Below are 23335 nucleotides of genomic sequence, written 5' to 3'. Positions count from 1 at the left end.
CGGGCCTTGAAGCTGCGAAGTCCTATGACTTCAAAGCTGATGTTGATGTCAGCTGTTCCAGATCGCGTGTCAGACACGGCACGCTGAAGGTGCGGGAAGCACTTTCCATCACAACACGGGCCTTGCAGTGAATTTAAAGGTGCACACTTCAATTATGGTACAATAGATGAAACATTAAGGCCTCACATCAATGCACATGTGCTTTGTTTATTTATAGCACTTAAATATTCTTTGGCACACATGTTAGAACGTTTTGCTGGCCACTATGCTTTAAAAATCTGTGCAAGCACCAAGGCATTACAGTAAATTTAAATCTTGCTAGCCATAAAAATATCATTCCATTTGAATGCGCAATTGGCATTATTAGCTCACATAAAAGCAAGACCGTCATTCAAATACATAGCTGTTTTAACACCTACACAAACATGGCTTAACTTTGGCTAGCTATGTTCTTTCACAACTCTGCGCATTGAAATATACTGGTCAATCACATTTAAAATCTTATGGCAGAAGCATTAGCGGGCTATGTTTTTCATCTTGACTTACTAACCAAGGCTACATTGTCAATTGAATACTATGGGCCTGATTCACAGAAGCGTTTTATAGTGGCGCAATCCCATAGGAAAACGCTCCATGAATCAGACCGGTAGTATGTGTTTAGTGGTTTTTAACAGATGCCATTATTCCTCCACTGAGCATTTGCCTTAACCTACCATTACATTCAAACAACCTACCTGTGAAACCGATAGCTGCTTGCCTTAGAACTATATCAAGGGGCAAGTGGAGTGCAAGTGTTCTATTAATCTAAAGCGTATCGCTGATCATACTTCCTCAAAATGGCATCAAAGAAAAGCAAAGGTAAGGAAATACCTCTCCATCAAAGAAGAGACAGAAAAGTGAATTGCCGACTCCTTAAGAGGACACCCCTGACTCCACCAGGCAAGCCATTCTTATGGAAATAAAAGCTATGAAACCCTTTTTGGAGGCAACACATGTAAAATTACAACAAATTGATGACAAATGGTCCGCATTTGAAGCAAGGATCTCTGAAGTTGAACAGAGAGTTAGTAATACCGAAGACATCCCAAATAGAGTCCAAGTACTTGAGAATACTGTCAAATCCCTGCAGAAGAAAACCAAATATTTGGAAAATCTCAACAGAAGCAGCAACTTACGAATTTTGGACTACCAGAAGGTATTGAGGGAGATGATCCAATTCTGTTCCTTAACACTCTCCTAATGAAGCTCCTAGAACTCCCATCATCAGTCCAGTGGAACCTTCAGAGGGCTCACTGAATTGTACCAATGAACTCAATACAGCCCTCCAACATTAATAACAACAATTCATCTAGAACCATCATGCTTGCTCTATTGGACTACACCCATGCGCTTTGATCTTAGAAAAAGTGAAATCAATAAATAAAACAACTTGCATGGAACAGTAGACGGATCTTTATTTCCCAGGATGTATCCAGTGCTACTGCAGCAAGAAGGAAGGAATTACTCACTCTTAGACCTGCTCTTAAACAGCTTAATGCGAAATATGGCATCATACATCCAGAAATTCTTACAGTGATCCTTAATGGCCGTACATCTTCTTTTCAAGACCCAAGTGTCTTTATCCAAAGTCATAGGAGAGAAGATATGGACACATCGAGACATCTGACTTGATTGTTGCTACTCTTATATCTTTCATCATTACTGATCTTTGCCATAAAGTTTCTTCACCGGAGTGGGGTGTGAGGATAGCTGTCCCTTCAGAGGCTCTTCCATCACCTTTTTCTTCATTTTATTGAACATGGTGTGGAGTGGCCACTTCCTGTTAGCCACAATGGTTTCCAATGTTTTTTCTCTGGTTTGATGCTATCCATGTTAATTTTGTTAGTCTCCCCTCTCCCCTTATGTTTTCTTCCTTATGTCTCCCTGTCAAGTGCGCTCATGAACTGTTCAACCTTTTTTAATCGTTCTTGGTTTAATATAACTTTCACAGCATCTCTTGTACTATTCATTACCATGGTACTCCTAAGCTTTATTTCGTGTTTATTATCCTGCTGTGATTTCGTACATTCTTTGTTACAATGTAGAATGTTAAAGGGTTACATAATCCTATTAAAATACAGACAATTCTTTCTCACCTTAACAGAACCAAACCCTCCATTGCATGTATTCAGCAATCTCATATCTCTCTAATGCAGAAGCAGCTAAGCTTAAGCCTCATTGGGTGTGTCAAGTCTTCTTGACTGCCACTAATGGGAAGACAAATGGTGTTATAACCCTAATTAACAAGAAATAGAACTGTCAAGTATAGGCAAATTAATCTGATGACATTTGTAGATGGGCAATGAAAACCTTTTAGTTGACTCCACTGAATTTACTGTCCTAACATCTATGGACCTACATTGCCAGATGCAACTTAAAAACCACATCTTTCTCTCTAATTCCAATAATCCTATTGTCTGTGGTGACCACAATGAGAGCATGCACCCATTTTTGGATATGAAATCTACTTTTCGCTATAAATATACTAAGTTCCACGCGCAATTCACTAAATTCATTTCAGAATAAGGTTTTATAGACTCCTGCCATATTACTCATCCTTCTGACCCTGAATTCACATTCTTCTCCAGCCCTCACTCAACTCGATTAGGTTGTATATTTATATCCAAACCCCTTGTGCGTTGCCTTTTAGATGCCAAAATTGACTGCATAGCATTATCAGATCATGCACCTGTCCATATTCAACTACCCTCTCCATAAAAGCCTAGAAACCCTAATAGAGGGAGATTTAAATATGCCCTCCGCAAAGATGAAGCATATACCCCCTTCATAATACAGCAGCATGATAGCTAATTCTCAGAAAACCTAAGCCAATACACCTCAGTTACCAACAACTGGGACTGCTATAAAGTAGTCCTTTGAGGAAAAATCATTTCCTTTGTAGGAAATAAAAAAAAGCTGTTTAAACAGGAGTCAGAGAACATTTTGAAAGAACTTAATGCTCTGGGATCCCAATATGCATGCATCAACTCTGAAACAATCCTAAATTCCATCATTAAACTTAGAATTCAATACAATAAAATTGTAACCCAATATTCCTGTGATAACCTTTTAAAATATAAAGCTAAAATTGACCAACTTTCTAATAGATTGAGTAAGTCTCTAGTATCTTACTTGAAACTTAAAAAAGGGAAAGCCACAACTGCAGTTATTAAAGACCACATGAGCGATTTTGAGATAAAGAAATTATCAATGTTTTCTCTGATTTCTATAAGAAATGATGTACTTTCAAAACATCTCCTAGTAATGAGCCCATTTGGAAATGTCTTTATGATACGCCTCACTCATCATATCCATTAACTAATCTCCAGTTGCTCAATGCTCCCATATCTGTTAGTGAAATTCATGAAGTCATCAATGACCTTAAGAAAGGCAAAGCTCCTGGACCCGACGGATAGTCCAGTGATTTCTATGCACATTTTAAAGACATTTTAGTACCTAAACTTAATTAACTCTTTTCCCAATTTATTTGAGATGGCTGGATTGGGGATCATTCTTGGAAGCCATACAGATAGTTTTCCCCAAACCCGGTAAGGATCCTCAACTTCCCCAAAGTTATAGGTCCATTTCCCTCATTAGTACAAATTGTAAAATCTTTGCGAGATCTTAGCCAACAGACTTTTATTGGTACTACCTAATTTAGTTAAACAGGATCAAGTTGGCTGCATTAAAGGTAGATTATTGTCTTCAAATTTAAGATTAATCCTAGACCCCTTCACTCTATCCATGGCTCCAAAGACCCTTACGCAGCAATTGCCCTTGACGTTGAGAAGGCTTTTGACCAGCTTGAATGGTACCATATGTTCGAAGCTCTCAAATGGCATGGTCTTGAAACCCCATTCTTAGCAAGGATTAAAGTTCATTATTATAAACCACTGACCTCTTTTTTCATTAATGAAAATATATCCCCTTAATTTGCTTTCTTTAGAGGCACATCCCAAGTGTGCCCGCTGTCCCCTCCCCTGTTTATCTTAGCCCTACAACCCTTCTTGGAAAGAATACGCCAAAATGTTAACATAAAAGGTATAAGATGTGGTGATTTACACATTAAACTGGCAGCATATGCTGATGATGTCTGATTACTGCTTAAAGATCCCGATACATTCCTGCCTCATATTTTAGACATTATCTCACAATTCTCTGTTGTCTCAGGTTACAAACTGAACACAGACAAGTCAGAAACTTTACCTCTTAATGTACATTGTACCAAACATCAAATATTATCATCAGGTATGGAATGGTGTCCGAACGGCTTTAAATATCTTGGTATACATATCTCCTCCTCTATCAAAGACATTGTTAAACTCAACACTGCTTCCCTACTTTCTAGAATAGAGGAACACACAAACTCCTGGTCTCCTAGTTACCTGTTATGGTGGGGTATATTAGAGTCCATCAAAATGATGATTTCACCAATTATTGTGCATCTTCTAATTATGTTACCCATACCCCTTCCCTCCTCTTTTTTTTTAAATCCATTGATACCTGTTTGGCTACATTTCTTTGGGGGGAAAGAAACATAGATTAACATAGATTGTCACTCAATAAGGTCAAACAACCATGGGCAGTGGGAGGGGTTGAATTTCCTGATTTCAGAAATTATCCTATTTCCTTTGTGTTAAAGCAAGTCCAGTTATGGTTTACCCATGAACGTTCTAATGATATACCCCAATGGTTATGCCTAGAGAGAGCAATAGTATGCCCCCTTGGTCTTGCTGACTGCTTTCAGATTAGAGCTAAATCTAGATTTATTAAATGTACAAGTGTAATTTTATCTGCCCAATAACTCAGAATGTACTTATTCTCCCCAACTCCCAAGTCCCATCACTATCTCATTTTATATTTGGTTTAACCCTTTAATTAGAATGAATAAAAAATACATTTTTTGGAGGCCATGGCTCTCTCTCTGGGAATCAAATATCTTGATCAGCTATTTGTTCAAGGTGTTTCAGTTAATTTTATTGTACGACATTTCAGATAGTGCAAGGGCTAAGACATAGATAAGAAAGGGATGGGGAGAGTGGAAAGGAAATGGGAACAGACAGGTGACTACCATACTAGGCCTGACGACATTTCTGGTAGAGCCAGAGAAAACAAAAGGTGAGGGAGAAGGGTGCAGAGGAATAAAACAAGAGACTATCGTACTAGGCCTGACAACATTTCAGATAGTGCTGGAGGGCTGGGGGACAACTAAGGGGAGGGGGGGAGATAGACAAGGTTTCTATCATACTAGGGCCAGGGACAATTCTGATAGAGTACATGCATAGAATAAAGTAAGGGGGGTACAGGGGGAAATAGGAAAAGGGAGAGGAGGAGAGAACAGAGAATAAGCAGTCAAAAAGAGTGGAGAAGCAAGAGGGGAATCAGATACAATTGCAGAAGTCAATAGTAACACATAGGCCCTCATTACAACACTGGCGGTAACCCATGGCGCTATTAGCACCATGGTTGCTGCCAGTGTTGTAACGAGTCCGCCAATGTTCAATGGGGAATTACCACCCCATTCCAAAGTTGGCAGGGCGGTAATTCCCCATTGAACATTGGCCCTTCCCCATTCCCATTTTTGTCCCATAGGGCTCAATGGGACTGGGGAAGGCGGTAATTACGGTACCTCAAATTGCGGTACCGTAATTACCTCAAAGGTCCCTTTGCGGGTCCCTACTTTAACGGCTGGTCCAGACTAGCCGTTCAGGTCGGGTCCCACAAAGGGACCTCGTAATTAGGCGCTAAGGGGTTAACGGCGCCGCAGCCTTTTACAGCGCCGTTAACCCCTTAGCACCAGGGTCGTAATGACCCTCATAATGTTGCAAGCCTGGATACAAGATGAAGATGGGAACAGCATGATTCAGGGCCACCATGAGAAAGCATTGGCCACAAGACGGTGAAGGTGAAAGAATGTATCAGGACAGACTCCTGCAGAAGTAGGCTTTAGGGCGGAGAGGGGGAGCAGGGTAGAAGAATCAAGCAAAACAGGCAACACCTGTGTGCGAGAAGGGTGGGGCACAAGGGAACATTATTTCCCCCAAAATAAAAGTTTTAAAGGAAAGGGTGTAGTTTCAGCCATTTTGTCACCATTTCAAAAGTTTCTGCAACTCAGTTGGGTTTCGTCTCAGCTGTTTCCAATCAAGTTGAAGTGATTGTGCCTTCAAATATTGACTTCAGTGTTAATTCACAGAGCTTTCGTGATACTCCACCGGCTCTGGAGACACTTAATGTTCCGGATGTTGATTCTTCCTCCTCTTCTAGGGGTTCTTCACCCCCCATTGGTTCTCTTTAGTAGGTTTTCTATCTCAGAGCCTCATGAGGAGGGACAACAGGGGAATGTCTCTAACCCGGCTTTGGAGGAAATCAAGCAGGTTTTATGCATTTTGGTTTCACTGTTTGAAGGACTCGAAACAGACTTGAAAAGCAACTCTGTTATTTTGGAATCTTTGTTATTCAAATTCGACAACATCAGGTTGCATGTGGCTGCTAAAGAACTACTATTTAATCATAACCTTTTGAAAGTTAATGAATCCAGGTTCAATCCGTCGCAAATAGCAAGAGGGGTCAATGCCACTGCAGTGATGAACTCCTCTTGCACTTCTATGTCTCAATTTGAGACGGCACCTGAACATATTAACTCTAAGAGCATTTTTGGTGGAGGTTTCCCTGCAGCAATGAGCCTTGAAGATTGTGTGATTGTAGCCACAAATGCCCCTTTGGGAATTCTAAATTGCTCTATTGAGGAGATGGTTCCAAATTTGTCTTTAACACTGCTTACGTTCCCTCAGCTGGTGGAGTACATTCTAGTCGAGCAAGAGGGTGCGCAAAAGGCACCCAATAATATTCTCCCTTTGTAGTGTGTTATCACCCCCTGTGTTGTGGCTTTGCACATTGTTAAAGCAAATAGGGGTACTTTGGCTGAAAAATAAAAAAATCTCAGTGTTCCGAAGAAAAATAATCAGGCATTGCGCCGTTTTCTTCGTAATCTGTTGTTCCAGAGTTCAGTTATGGCTCGTTTGAGTAATTCCACAACCAAAACCAAGTTGGTTGTTCCTGTTAGGAGTTTGGCAGAACATCCCATCATTCAGGTATCTGGTCAAGTTAAAGCCAATAGTGGCTTGTCCTCTGAATGTGCTCTTTCTTTATCTTTCCACATAGTACCTTTGGTGTTGCCTATCTCCTTAGTGGAGGGTAGGTCTGTTGTAACTGGGCCAGTCTCAACCATTCTGGAGACATTATTTGTTTCCTTAGCTACCACACTTCTGCGACTTGATCTTGGGCCCAGTACATGGTATAGTAGGCTCTGTTTTGGTGCCATCTTTTGGGCCATCCACTATGGGTAAATTTGACAATCAACTCACCCCTCATTTGATGGGAACTGGGGGTGGGTGGTGTCTTAAACCGCTGGCCTTTGGGTTCTCCAGTCTTCTTAAGGGCTACAAACACAGGCCAGAAGTACAGGGAGTGTAACCAAATGGAGGGGGAACCAGTTGGCCTAGAAGATCATAGTGTAGGGCATTTGCATGTGATATTGTTTGAGAGTGTTTTGCCTGAAAATAAGCCTTTGAGTTTAAATTAGTCAACAATCTCACGTCTACTCTCAGAGAAGTTTAAGGGATATTTCCTCCATGGATATTCTGGGAGATGACTTTGTAGATTGTTATCGTACAGACCGATCAATTGCGTATTTTAATTCCAAACTTGTTTTTGACTTGGTGTTGCAAGAATGTGAACGCCTTTCAACCTTTGGTTTTGATCTTACATCATAAATACAATTTGTTTCCAGGTTATCCTACTAGAGATCCGGAAAGTGATTTAACTCTTGGGAATAAAATTCATATTTTAAAGAAAAAAATTCAATCTTCTGACGAGACAAAGGATTGGTCTTTGCTTTTAAGCATGATGCACCAACACGTAGTGATCAATCCTTTTATCTTCTTGTTCCTCAAAATTCCTCGCTAGCTTTTTATCTTGGAATACCCAATAGCATTCTTATCTTCTTTCAAACCCAGAAGTGGGACCAAAATTCAGAATGTATGGAATTATCTCTCTTCAAGAGACGTGGATAAAACCGTCACTGTCATGTGACAGATATGATGTTTATTGTCAGACTGCCAAACAGGAAGCTTTGGGTCGCTCTTTTGGTGGTCTATTGACTTTAGTGAAATCTATTCCACATAGCTTAGTAACTGGATCTGTGGATGTTTCTTTTGGGGTTCTTGCAACACACGTCAAGTTATATATGAAGTACCTTTTGAGGTATTGGGTATTAATGTGTAGTGGCATGTGGGGATGTGGGTAGTATATTTGAGTGTTTGAGGCACCAAGTGAATGATTGGCTTGAAAATGTTGAAGGAGGGAGTATTATTCTTATGGGAGATTTGAACTCAGACTGTATCACCTCAGATTGTGAGGCTTATCTCGTCGAAGTGGGAGTAAGGAGAAATAACAAGTGCTTACAAGATCAACAATGGTTGAAAGGGTTGTGTGGTCTTGGTTTGTCCTTTCTGAACGACATTTCATCGATTGATGATGTGGTTATCCCGACTTGGTCTAATGGGAACACCCATTGGAACAATGATTATATCTTTCCAGATAGCTGATTGTACTTGAAATGTATTCACCTTGCTATAACACAAACTAGTTTGAGTGATCATACACTGCTTGAGACCTCGTTCTCTGTACATTTGTGGAGCGAGGCCTATGGGATTCGGCTATTGTCAGGTGTAGGGGTTAATGCGTCAGGAACTAGAATATCTTGGAATGCTTCTAAAGTCACAAAAGTGAATGAACTGGTTGCTAATCTTTTGATACACTCCTCTGAGGAGTGGAAATATAACACTTTCTCAGTGGATAATTTTAGACCATTTGTGACCGAGATTCTTAGCTGTAGAAAAGTACTTAAAAAGACGGGAGCTATGAATTCAGTACCTAAGCACCTGCATGCTTATAATGAGGTTTTGGTAATTCGAAAGCGGGAAATTAGAAAGAACCTTACACTTCCAAGGAAAAGATTTGACATCTCCTCCGACGAGAAGAGGTGTATGTGCAGAAAGATTCACCAGTCCTACCGTAATTGGCTTCATCAAACTTGCATTAAAAGATCTCAGGGGGATGAAGATCTGATGCTGTCCATTTTGAGTAATAAAAATACTTCTGCTTTTTGGCACGTGATTAACAGAATAGATGCTTCCCAAGTGTAACAGCAAGTTAATGCAGTTATGGAGGCCGAATGGGTGGCTCATTTTCATGATTTATTCTCATTACCAATGGGAGAACATTTTTCTCTCTCTACCCTAAGTCTTTCAGAATACAACTGCGACCGATTGCAATGATTGTGGTTACGAGACAGTGCTTGATGTAATTCTTCAGCTCAGTTCTTCTGTGCTCCCGTCCCTAACGGGCTGTTGAATTGTTTGTTTAAATCAAATCCAGAAACGTGGGCTACTACCCTTTGCTATCGGTTTCAAAACATTGACAAACTTGATACCTGGCCCACAGCTTACATTACACCTATCTATAAAAAGTGTTTGATATGATATAATAGGTTATTTATAACGCGCTTAATACCTAGAGGTTTCTAAGCTCGGACCCGGGGATCAAACCTGTGTTAAATCGTGTTGTCTTGCTTCCATGGCTAGCACGTTGCCCCTGAACTATCCTCCCGAGTTTGAATGAGATCTGACCCTCTTAATTATAGACCAGTAACAGAACTGGATGCTGACAGGAAGGTTTTTCCCTCAATCCTGTTGTTGCACTTTGAATTGTGGGCTGTGGAAGCTGGGAGGCTGGAAACATGGCAAATTGGATTTCGAAGAAACATGGACACATCATTAAATGGCCTTCTATTCAATTGTATTCAACATCTGGTTTTAAGTGGGAAGGATGAATCGGTGTACATTGCATCAGTGGGCTTCATGGCTGCCTTCAACACTGTCGATCAGAGATTGCTGTGGTCCAAGCTGTTTGAATGGGGCATTCTATCGAGTTTACTATGATTAATTATTGGGTTATACACCAACTCTAAGATTCAAGTTTGTCTCAATCATACCTGTCATCTATCACGTTCTGTAGTATCCTCTCATGGTGTCAGGAAGGGATGTGTGTTGGCTCCCTGCCTGTTCAACATATATATATATATGGCTGATATAGGTAAAGCTTAACACCAGTTGACTTTGTCACTCCTAAACTACATAATTTACGCCCAGTATGGTTGGCCTACGCGGACGATTTCCTTCTTTTTGATTGCACCTCTGGTAGGTGTTCAACATTTACTCAACTGGCCTCATTATAAGGCTGGCGCTCCCGTAATGAAGGGGGCCGGTACGGGACCGACCCCCTTCATTCAGGGAGTGCCGATTATGAGCTTCCCATCGCTTCCCTTCCCAGGCGTGCGATCCGGGCCCCGCGAGGGGAAGAGGGAGGCAATAACGGGCCAGATGTAGTCGCCGTAGCCCCGTGTGGCTTGTTGCCGAGGCTGCCTCCCTAGCCCCGTTGGGCTCCAGTTAAGCCTCCTGTTTTTATTTTTTTTGGTGTTTAGCGCTCCGTGCGCGTCTGTGTGGTGCCCCCTGCCCCCTCCCTCCCCCTCACTTCCTGGTTCCTCCTTCCCCTCTCCCTTCCCGCCCACCCCCCCTCTGATTGGCTGTCCTTGCAGCCGCTCTGGGACTACGGCTCGACCGCTCACCACGCTCGCTTCTTTGTTGAGCCAGAGCGGGTTCGAGCGGTCGCCGTAGCCCCGTGTGGCTTGTTGCCGAGGCTGCCTCCCTAGCCCCGTTGGGCTCCAGTTAAGCCTCCTGTTTTTATTTTTTTGGTGTTTAGCGCTCCGTGCGCGTCTGTGTGGTGCCCCCTGCCCCCTCCCTCCCCCTCACTTCCTGGTTCCTCCTTCCCCTCTCCCTTCCCGCCCACCCCCCCTCTGATTGGCTGTCCTTGCAGCCGCTCTGGGACTACGGCTCGACCGCTCACCACGCTCGCTTCTTTGTTGAGCCAGAGCGGGTTCGAGCGGTCGCCGTAGCCCCGTGTGGCTTGTTGCCAAGGCTGCCTCCCTAGCCCCGTTGGGCTCCAGTTAAGCCTCCTGTTTTTATTTTTTTTTGGTGTTTAGCGCTCCGTGCGCGTCTGTGTGGTGCCCCCTGCCCCCTCCCTCCCCCTCACTTCCTGGTTCCTCCTTCCCCTCTCCCTTCCCGCCCACCCCCCCTCTGATTGGCTGTCCTTGCAGCCGCTCTGGGACTACGGCTCGACCGCTCACCACGCTCGCTTCTTTGTTGAGCCAGAGCGGGTTCGAGCGGTCGCCGTAGCCCCGTGTGGCTTGTTGCCGAGGCTGCCTCCCTAGCCCCGTTGGGCTCCAGTTAAGCCTCCTGTTTTTATTTTTTTTTGGTGTTTAGCGCTCCGTGCGCGTCTGTGTGGTGCCCCCTGCCCCCTCCCTCCCCCTCACTTCCTGGTTCCTCCTTCCCCTCTCCCTTCCCGCCCACACCCCCCTCCCCTTCCTCTCCCCCTGCTTTATATCCCACTCCCTCTGGGCAGCCCCCCTGCCCGGCAGCCCCCCTAGGCCAAGGGCCCCTTAGGCAAAGGGCGGCTCCTACAGACTGCGGCTCCCTGTGTGTCTGCAGGTGTCCGCAGGGGACGCCAGGCGCCAGCTCCTCTGCTCGCCGGCCCACCCCTCACCTTGCCCACCTCATCCGCATGATGCCTCGCCCCCCCTTTTCCAATTTATTGGTATACTAGGGTGCTTTTCCCCCCCCCGCAGGATTCTCAAACTTAGTTGGCCCTGACCTACTCTGCATTGTGTTAAACTAGGGTGCTTTTTCTCCCCCGCAGGATTCTCAAACTTAGGTGGCCCTGACCTACTCTGCATTGTGTTACACTAGGGTGTTTTTCTCCCCTCGCAGGATTCTCAAACTTAGTTGGCCCTGACCTACTCTGCATTGTGTTAAACTAGGGTGCTTTTCTCCCCCCGCAGGATTCTCACTTAGGTGGCCCTGACCTACTACGCATTACTGTTTGCTCTGTATTGTGTTAAACTAGTGCCCTCCACTCAATTCCTGTCTGCATACTTGTGTCGTCCGCCTCCCCTCCTACTCCATGGTGCTCTCTATCTCACCTATCTAATCTAACTGCTTCTCTATTGACTATCCTGCTCTCCTCACTAAATCCGGTAGGAAAAAGTTTAAAAAGGACATCCTGGTCTCCAACCCAGGCCTCCCTATCGCTGACACCTACACGAGCGCCTGCTCCAAGGAAACTCTTACTGACATTCTCTTTTTCGTGCCTTCTCCTGACCTATGGACCCTTCACATGGTCGCTGTGCTCTCTCCTTTCTCCTCCTCTCCCATTAATGGTGGCACCCGTTGGGATGTCCTCTTGGCCCCTTTCCACTCCTCTAAGGCCATCATTAATGTCTATGCTAACGGGACCGTCTTGGTCCAAGGCCCTCAGGCCAACCTTCACCTCTTTGATAGGCGCCTCCCACGCCTCATCAACTTCCTCCCCGCTCCCGCTGTCCCCCTTCCTCTGTCCTCGGCTACCTTGACTCTCCCCTCCCTCCCTGCCCCTTCTCTTGCTCCCTCCTCAACTCCTTCTCTAACACCTCCGCAGGGCATACCTCTGATCTGTACCCCTCCCCGGAAGTATTTCAAAGGTGGCAACCTTCTCCACATTGCCACTCTAAATGCTCGCTCTGCCATCAAGCACTCCTCTGATATCTGTCGCCTTCTTGAGGAACTGGACCTCGACGTCCTCGGTCTCACTGAGACATGGTTCACAGCCAGCTCTGCCACCAGCTTCGACACACTCCTACCTGACGGCTACAAGATCCTCTCCGTGCCCAGGCCTAACCGTTCAGGGGGTGGTGTTGCCCTTATCTTCCCCGAGTGGATTCCTGCCTCTGTCACTCCTACGCAGACCTACTCCTCTTTTGAATGCCTTGTCTGCCGACTCTCTCTCTCTCCTAGCCATTCCCTTACCGTGGCTACTATCTATCGGCCACCTGGTCAAATTTCCTCCTTCCTCTCTGAATGGGCTGACCTCTCCTCCTCACTCCTGTCCTCAACCACCCAACTCCTCTTTCTCGGTGACTTCAACATCCACCTCGATGCCTCCTGTCCCCCCACTGGTCTCTTTCGCGAACTCTGCAACTCTCTCTCACTCTCTATTCTCCCGTCTGGGCCTACCCACTCTGCAGGGCACACTCTGGATGCTCTGATCTCTTCTGACCTTCCCCTCTCCCTCCCTCTCTCCACTCCTCTCTCCTGGAGCGATCACTTTCTCCTATCCTCCCACCTCTCCCTCCCTTCCCCACAGGCAAAGCCACCCTCTTCACTGCCACCCACCTTCTCGGTCATCCGACCCATGAAGCGCGTGTCAGTTGAGGCTTTCGCTGCTACCTTCTCGCCCCCTCCTCCCCCCTCGGCTGACTCCCACCCTGACACAGCCCTCTCCATGCTCTATTCCTCTATATCTGATACTCTCGATATCCTTGCCCCCGTCATGAGAATCCGCCTGAAGCCCAAAGCCAAATGTAACTCCTGGTATGACTCGGATCTCGTCACCCTAAAACGCAAGTGCAGGGTGGCAGAGAGGAAATGGCGTGCTTCATGTTCATCCTCTGACAAACTGGCCTGTCGCCTGCTCCAAAGGCAATACCGGTTCTCCGTTCTCACCAAGAAGAGAGCCCTTATCCAAGCCCGCATCTCTGAGGCATCTAACAACTCAGCCGAACTCTTTAAAATCTGCAAGGAGCTGGCCAACCCTGCTGCAGTCTCTACCTCTCCTGTCCCCTCCCAGGCCCTCTGCACTGCACTGGCCTCGCACTTCATCTCAAAAACTCAGGACATCCTGTCCTCGCTCTCCTCCTCTCTCCCCCCTCCCTCTCTTCCCGGCTCTTCCTCTTGCTCTCTTGCAGCCGCCCCTCCGCCCTCCTTCTCTGCTTTTCCACCTTTTTCTGCTGATGAGGTTTCCAGACAAGTCCGATCTATGAAAGCCTCGTCTAAACAGGTTCACCCCTGTTCCTCCAAAACCATCAAGGACCACATCGACTCCCTGGCTCCTGCCCTGGCTGACTTTTGCAACCACTCATTCGCCTCTGGAGTCTTCCCATCCCCCCTCAAGCACTCCCTTGTGCACCCCCTCCTCAAGAAACCCTCTTCCGACCCCTCCTGCCCGGCCAATTATCGCCCTATCTCCATTACTCCCTTCCTGGGTAAGCTCCTGGAGAAACTGGCCATTTCCCAGCTTAACCTCCATGCTGAATCTGTTGGTAATCTTCATGACCATCAATCCGGCTTCAGAGCGGCCAGAAGCACGGAAACTGCTCTCCTGAACATCCGTGAGGACCTGCTCCTGAACCTCGATTCCAACACTCCCTGTGTTCTCATTCTGCTCGATCTCTCCTCTGCCTTTGACACTGTCAACCATGCCATCCTGCTCAACTGTCTCCGTGATAACCTGGGTATCACTGGTCAGGCTCTGGCATGGCTGACTTCTTTCCTTTCCGGTCGACCCTCCCAGGTCCAAATGGGCTCCTTCCTCTCTGACATCTTTTTCTCCACCTGTGGTGTCCCCCAGGGTTCCAACCTCTCTCCCTGGCTTTTCAACCAGTATCTGGCACTCCTTGCCCACCGCATCGCCGCTCTCTGCCCCTACTTCCAGTGCTATGCCGACGATACCCAGCTCATTTTCAGGCTACCCTCGGCCTCCTCCTCTCCTTCCCTCATCTCCGACTGTCTGTCTGCTATCCAGGAATGGTGTGCCGCCAATGACCTCTGCCGCAACGCCAGTAAGACTGAGATTCTACTCATCGGCACACCCACTCCCTCCTTCCCTGCAGCTCTCTGGCCGGCCTCCCTTGGCCCCCTTCCTGCCCCTACCTGCATGGCTAAAAACCTCGGGGTCATCTTCGACTCCACACTCTCCTTCTCTCCTCATATATCTGACGTCTCTAAGAAGTCACACTACCAGCTGCACCTCCTCAGAGGTATGCTTCCCTTCCTCTCCTTCCCCCAGAAGCTCACTGTCTCCCGAGCCCTGGTTCTCTCAAGGCTGGACTACTGTAACAGCCTCTATCTTAATCTGCCTGCCTCCACTCTCCGCCCTCTGCAACTTATCCAGAACAGAACTGCGAGACTTGTCCTTGGCCTCAAGCCCAGGGACCGTATCTCTCCAGGACTGAAATCCCTTCACTGGCTCCCAGTGGCTGCGAGGATTAAGTTCAAAACCCTCTGCATTGTCCACAAGGCCTTCTGGGGCCAGGGACCTAAATACCTTCAACTCTCTCTTCCTAAATATCTTCCTTCACGAGCCCTTCGCTCATCCGTCTCCAACTCCCTCATGGTCAGCCACTTCTCGAAGCAACGAGCTGGGGGTAGATCTCTTCTCCGCAGCAGGGGCCTCCCTCTGGAACAGCCTTCCTGCCTCCCTGAAACTTGAGGAGAACCATCTCCGGTTCCGGAAGCACCTCAAAACCTTCCTCTTTGCTTCTGCCTTCTCTCTCCCTCTCCCCTGCTAAACCTGCTTAACCCCCCACTGAATTCAGCACTAAACCTGCATCTGGGCCACTCTCAGCAACCTCGGTCCAGGGCCCAGCCACTCTCCACTTGCACTGCCTCCCTGGCTCCCCGTGCACTGTGGGACTGTCACTGTACCCTACAGCCCCCTTCCCAGCACTTGCTCTGCACTTACCTCGCACTTGCCACCAGCTGGCCCTTTTTATTTATTATTTATTAATTATTGTTTCTTACGCTACTTACCTTGTACTGCACTTTCCCCCCCACCTCCTCCCCCTGCACTTCCTCCTTTTCCCCTTACCTCTGCACTTGCGCGATCTGAATGACACCTGGCCTAGTAGGATCGTTTGTCTGTCTTCCCCTTGTTTCCCCCCCTCCCTGCCTCGTCGCGCCTTGAAACACTTGTGTATAGGCGCGTTACAAATACCATATCATATCATATCATTACCTCCCTTCCCATTCCCAATTAGCCCTATGGGGGATCAAATGAGAATGGGGATGGGTTCCTGCAAGGAGGAATTACCGGTCCTCCTATGTCGGAGTAACCCGTTAAGTCCCCTTTGAAGGAACCCGGTAATGGAGACGGAACGGAGGCAGCCATGGAGCTATCCATTCTCGTAATGAGGCCCAGTGTCTTTTTCCGACTCCGCAACTAGACACTCATAGACAGTGAATCCTAAAAAATAATTCAGTGTTCAAATGCTAGGAAAACTAGTGGGTAAACTTGGGTCCTTAAATTATCTGGGCTTTTAAATTACTTCTAGGCCCTCCATTCCCAAGATTTCACCTGGTCGCCCTTTGTATGCAGCTTCAGAGGGTTGACTCTAAATACAATACATTTACCTTGAAGTCTGCTATACAGTACTATGAAGGGAAGGCAGTCCCTAAACTGCTCTATATTTGTCTGTGGTTGAAACTCTGATCTGGAGAATAGTTTTAAGGCAACCTTCCTCTATCCCAGCTACTGCTATAAGGTATGAGTTGGGTGTTGTATCTATGGGAAAATTCCATTCCTCCTTGGAAAAATGTTGTGTCCACCTGACAATTCTTTGTATGTGGACCTTAAAATGATGTTAGAGGTGAGAGGTAATACCAGGCTGTGTAAAATATATGATTATTGCAGTATTTGGAGGCGATAGGTTTTTCCATCAAAGATCTAATTTATTATCCGGACAGAATTAAATGTAAATTGTATGAGAGAGAGAAGATATCTACTATCGAGACCATACATACATACATATTCTTCATTAGACTATCTTCAAGAGGAGCATATGAATTTGGGGGATTGAGCACCATTTCTGGCTGTCTATTCGGATAGACATACTAGGTTAATATTTCTTTGTTTTCGGTGGAATTTGATTTTGACAAAACAAATTCTGGTGAGGTATGGTATGTTATCCGCCGATCAAATTTCTTGTTAATTCTGCAACCCAGAAAATAATTGTGAAAACTTAAAGCATTTATTAATAACCTGTATATTCCTTGAGGGTCTGAAATGGAATTATTTAAAGAAATTTCAGGAATTGCTATTATGGTCTGGCACATAGTCACTTTGGTTAGCTTGCTTAGCTGGACACACTACCTCAATGGTTGTTGCAGTTACGGGTTTTCTCAAAGCTTTGAAGCTGGATGCTTATCCATCTTGAATATATGGAGATGTATTATTGTTGTGCTTTTTTTTATGAATTGAATTTTCTTTTAATCAAATATGTAATTTAATTCAAATTTGTTAATGTTAAATGAAATATTGTGTTTTTATCTTGTTTTATCCTTTTGTATTTGAACATATTTGTATTTTAAGAATGTTTGTATTAACATGTTAAATGTTGACTTTATTTTCAACCAAATAACAATTAAGAAAAGAAAGATTTATCCATGAGTTTTCACCGGGACAGTTTATACCTGGATTTGTGAAATGGTATACCATGTGTTTCACTGTTTTGCAGCAATTGGTAAACTTCTTGGCCCTTGAAAAACATACTTTACATACCAAGACTAGTCCTCATTTTTATTCCCATAGAAATAATGTAAATTTAAATAACCAATGTCTTTTTTCTTAATAACATTGTGCAGAAAAGAAAGGATTCTGGCTTAAGTGGGCTCCTAACGCTAATTAAAATCAAGTGTTGATTCTTTTGGTAACACACATTTATACGCTCATGCTTGTGTGAGTGACCCTTTACACGATCAGGGTATTGTGCATTCCATAAATAACCTATATTTGTACCTGTCCAAATTAGAAACCAAAAATGCCTTATGTCTAACGCCAAACCACCTCTACAGTGAGAAAGTTTATGTGAATAAAATGCTTTTTTATGATGCTGAGACATGTCGATGTTGTTAGAGAAAATTAAATGAAATGTATATTATAACATTTTTCTCTGATGCTAACACTTGTTGATGGTGTTAGTGAAAATTAAGTGGAATATATATTATACATTTCTAATGATAATATTAAAATGTTTTCCCCTAAAATATGATGCTGATAAGCAGTGAAAATGTGAGTGTTCATATTTTGTCTGGAATAGTTATTCAGGCGTGTCTTTATTCAAATGGAAGTTTGTGTGCATTATAAATATAAAATATTAGTGACATAGTAGTAGGCAGGTTGTGTTTCTTTTTTGTATACAGGCTGCCTCCATTTGTATGGAATATTGAAGATAACTTTACTGGCATTCCAATCAGGGGACCATCTTTAATTATTTGATTTATTAATTTAAATAAAACAGAATAGTTAGGTTACAAACAGCCTTTTCTAGTCCCCACATTTGCGTTGAGATTTTCATGGTTGGGGATCTTATATCAAAATATGTTTCTCTGTAATACAGATCTTCAACATGTATGTATTTTATAAAGTCACTACAATGACCCTGTCTCCCACATTCCCTGGATTGGTGTCTCGTTTTGGCCTAGTACTTTTATGGGTAGTGTGGCCTGCTGGAGTGAGGAATCATACACAGAGGTAGCATTTTGGCTAAACCTAAGCCTATCTTTCCATAACTATAAAGGGGAATCCCAACTTAAAGAAAAGATAACTAAGATGCTTTTCATCAGGATGAATGTCCAACACAATATTACCATCCTCTGTCCTCTGTCCAAACTCCTCCCCTAGAACTGCCACTAAGAAAAAAACATAAAGAGCACCAGGAGGATGACTCCCTTTTCCTGGTGACAGTAAAAGATAGCCCCACAGGCTCAAATTCAATGCTCCAAGAAGTGAGTTTTTTAATATTAGAAAGAACCAGAATGCCTGCCTTGCCTGGTTCACAAAGTGCTTGCTTCTTCTGGCAGTTCTTAAGACACAAATTACCAGGACAATGCCTCCCTTCTCTTGGTTCAGTTTCTCTACTTGATAAATGTATCTTGAAGTCTTGCAGCTCTCTCTGTGCATTCTTGAGAGCTCCCCATAGGTCATACAATCCTGCTTCCTCTGAGGAATGTATCTTCTCAGGTTTCTTTTAGCTTCTACATTTAGTTTAACTTTAGCATTTCTCCACCAACTACTGTGACGAGAGAACTTACTACCAATGCATATGTCACTAGTTACATCTCTCTTGGTATCTTTCAACAGCCACCAACCAAGAGCAGTAATGTCCTCAGAGTCACTGGGACGAGGGAGATTACTTCTGAGGTACAATAAACTGTTCCTTTTACTGGTAGCCTTACCACTGTCACTAGTATGATGGAGATACTCCTGAGATCAAGGTTCCAGTTCTTTGCACCAGTAGTCTTGTTGCTGCCACTTAGATGAAGGAGGTTACTCCCGATGCACATCTCAATATTCCTTTCCCATAAAGCCTTACTTCTGCCATTGGGATGAGGGAGATTACTCTCAATGCACAACTCAATGTTCCTTTCCCCAATAGCCTTACTGCTGCCACTGAGACGAAGGAGGTTGCTTCTGATGCACTACTCAATGTTCCTTTCTGCCACCCCCATACTCCCACCAGGTCTCCCGTGCCTCCCTTTACCTTCTTGTGGGCTGTGTCACATCACTGGTTCTTCTGGGGATTGGGGTATGTGTAATCGCTCTCCCTGGCTTCTTTACCCTACTCCTACTGTTGCACGCAGTTCTGCGGCGCTCCGGTGTTCACAGTGTTGTCGTATTTATGGTATCAAACAGTCCTCCTCACTGAGTTCAAGGCACTGCTTATTCTTCCAGGGCTTGCAGCAGGGTCTATTCCTGCTAGACCCACAATGGCATCCTCTGCACAGCCTTTTCTGCAGTCTTTACTCAGAGTTTGAAACTCCTGTGTTCTCCATGCTACACCTCTCTCTCTCTCTCTCTCTCTCTCTCTCTCTCTCTCTCTGGTTAGTACTTCATTTCTATATATATATATCTGTTTGTCTGGAGACAGCCCCTGGGTGGTAGCGGTGCACGGTATAAATGAACATAACATAACATATTTTTCAGCAGGTTCCTCCCCAGCGTAGTATTAAAGCCCTTTGTTTGCTTCTGTGATGTATTCTTTAGACCTCCATGGGGTTTCCTCTTCCCAGTACCTGACAGGTGAGCATTGTTTATGACTCCTTCAGCCTTCTTCTTCTTCTCAGTACTTCCAAAAAGATATAGCATTAAATGTTAAAAAAGGACCTGAAAGAATTGTCACAATAGCAGATAGTGCTATTGTCAAATGGAGTCTCAGGGGTTAGAGGGTTAGGGAGTTCCACCATGGAATGAGAGCACTTGTTCCCACAAGGGGAATCTCCCTGTGTGAGGTCCCTTCACACTTTACCTCCCTTAGGGGGAATATTTGGGGAATATTGGGTAGCAGCCTCACCTCCCTATCCTCACCAAGAAGGGCTCCCCCTGGGGAGAAGTGATGTGATCCCATGATTCACCACAGTAGGTAGCAAACCATCAATGTTGAGCAGTATTATTATTATTATTATTATTATTATTATTATTATTATTATTATTATTATTATTTATTTATAATATGTGCTACAACCCCATAGGCCTCAGAGCACCAACAAAGAACAAAACCAAAAGAAAAGAAAAAGAGGGGTTGGTCTTGAGATTCTTTCTAAAAGAGAGAATAGATGGCAAGGTGCAATGGTCTCGCAGTGTCGAACAATGTGCAACTTTTTAACTGAAGTTTTGAATGATCCACTTCCAAGCGTAAGGGGTACTGAGAGCGAAGGACTCTTCTGAGTTCTTGAATCCTGATCCTAGCAGTAATATAGGCAGGTGCTAAATCATGTAAGAATTATGTGAGATCATATCTTTATTACGGTCTTGAACAGCTAGCCAGTGCAATGAATGCCTACAGGAGGTGACATGCTTCGTTGAGGAAGATTAGCATCATTTTGAATTACCTGCAACTTGATGTTGACATGAGAGATCCCTAAAAAAAAGTCCATTACAGTAATCAAGTTTGGAACAGATAATGGCATGAGCCAAAGTGGCACAGCTTTGTTCAGATGAAAAAGGCCTAATTTCTCTGAGAAGCTTAAGATAATATGAGCAAGATGATTTAAGATGATACGTATGAGTGTTCATGGATGAATCAGAATCTAAGTAAACCCCCAGTGTCTTAACTTTCTAGACTACTGGAATGGTACAATCAGAGATTGAGAAAGCATCAAAATAAGTCTTTGCCTGGTACCCAGAACGAGCAGTTCAGTTTTTATGCCATAGAGAGTAAAAGAGTTGGCTGCCATCTACACCTGGATGGCAGAATAAATCTAGTGGACTTTCATAGTATCTAAATCATGTTCCCTTCTAAATCGGAAAAGAACATGGGTATCGTCTGTGTAATTTGTATAGCAGACTCCCAGCTGATCCAAGATATCAAACAGTGGTCAGGTATATATGTTGTGAAGTGTAGGTGCAAGTCACGAACAAAGGGGTACCCCACAAGGGCTTGCAGTGGGGGAGGCTAGGGAATCATCCACAAAGAATGTGGCAGTCCTATTAGAGAGATAGGAGTTGAGCCATTCAGCCGCAGAATGAGAACAATTAGCAACATTAGAGAGTCCTTCCACCAAAATGGAATGACCCATCAATGCAAACGCTGAAGATTGGTCAAGTAAAATGAGGAAGGCAGTATATCCCTTCTCTAGAATGCTCATGATGCTGGATTTGAGATCAATGAGCACTGTTTCAGTACTATGATGTGCATGGAAACCCAAGTGATGAACGCCTAAAATATTGTTGGTTTCCAGATAGTGTCGGACCTGAATATATGCCACTCTATCAGTGATATTCAAGAGCAATGGAACACAGGTAAAGAACCTGTAGTTATTATCCACTGTGAGGTCTAAATTTCCTTTTTAGGAAAGTAAAAATCTATGCATTTTTTAAACAGTCTGGAACAATAGAAGCATCAAAGGAAGATTTGATCATCTTTGTGATTATGGGAATCAATGCATCAGGGCATTTCTGTATAATTGGGGCAGGTGTAAGAAACCAGGTGTCTCACCTGCTAGCTCCTTGGGGCCTCTCTCTCAGGTGGCCACGGCACCGCCATCGCCTTTGGATCCAGACCCTGGGGGTGGACCAGCATAGGAGGATCACCTGGGTGAGGGGTCTTCGGGGAGTGGGACACCTGATGGCGAGATGCGGTATCCCACCCTCTAACAACTTTACCCCATCCTACCATGTGGGATACTTGGGAACTTTAACCACCCCCTTCCCTACACGAACACACAGACAGCACGCTCTAGGAGAAAACAGACTCACACCAGAGCATTTTACCTCACATGTCCCACTACTATGGTCAGACAAAGTCAGGCAATTATTGTTAACAACTCAAACCTAAGCTTCCCCACACAAATAAAAGGCAGAACATAAGAGCACATTTTGAGCGAGGAAAAGCACACGAAGGAACAGCATTTTCCAGACGGCAGCTGAATGAGGGGAGAAAGGCGGCAAACTGAGAAGGGAGAGCAAGGAGGGACATACCTGTGACCTTTCAGCTGAGAAACTGTTACTTTCCAGAAATTTTCAGATTGAAAGGCGTAAGGCAAGGAAACCAGACTGAAGAATCCTGCATTGTGTGTCAGAGATACCCGGGCCACTCCTGTATGACTAGTCGAGTCAGGGAGGAGCTGCAGCTGCTGCCATCTTTGGCTCCAGGATCAAAGCAGCATCAGAAATATCAACACAGCCCATGAGTTGGGGAGACCCATGCAAGACCGGTCTATGTTGAAGTCAAGGTTTCAAGCAGCAACATTGTATGAAGAGCGCTAGAGTGAAGACGCGTGTGGTAAAAGATGCGAGTAAAGCTCAATTGCAGATGGATGTTTGACCTTTTAAGATGAATCAGAGAAGGTACGAGACAAAGTAACAGAGCGGCCCGGCACCACGGGTGTGCTCAATCGAAGGTCTCTGTGTGAAGTACCCAGCCAACAAGTAGCAGAACAAAAAGCAATTAATGGATTGAATCGAGTGAATCGAAGTGGTCCTGCATTGGTTTAAGAAAACTCCATGGCAAAGTCAAAAGTCTTTGAATTTTGATAACAAAATGAAAGCAAGAATTCAAGGTTCAAACCTGACTGAGGGATACCGTGGAACGAGCCCGATCGAGGGAGACCAATTATGAAACCTTGTTTAAGGGGGCGCGAGCCCGTTTGAGGGAGACCCATTGTAAACTTGTGTTTAAGGGAGTTTGAGCCCGACTGAGGGAGACCTGTGATGAACAGTAAACCCGAGAACTTGTGAATGCAAAATCCTAAAGAGAAAGGAACTTTGGTACTTGTTTTGTTACACCAGGGACTCTGCAATAGGAGACTTCTATTAGGAAAGGTACTTTGGTTCAGAAGGCCCAGATACCTATGTTTGGAACTGCATGCTC

This window comes from Ambystoma mexicanum, chromosome 13 (assembly GCF_040938575.1).
Source record: "Ambystoma mexicanum isolate Mex_15411 chromosome 13, UKY_AmexF1_1, whole genome shotgun sequence".
Classification (NCBI taxonomy): domain Eukaryota; kingdom Metazoa; phylum Chordata; class Amphibia; order Caudata; family Ambystomatidae; genus Ambystoma; species Ambystoma mexicanum.
The sequence above is the reverse complement of the archived record's forward strand: the minus strand, read 5'-3'. Positions refer to the sequence as shown.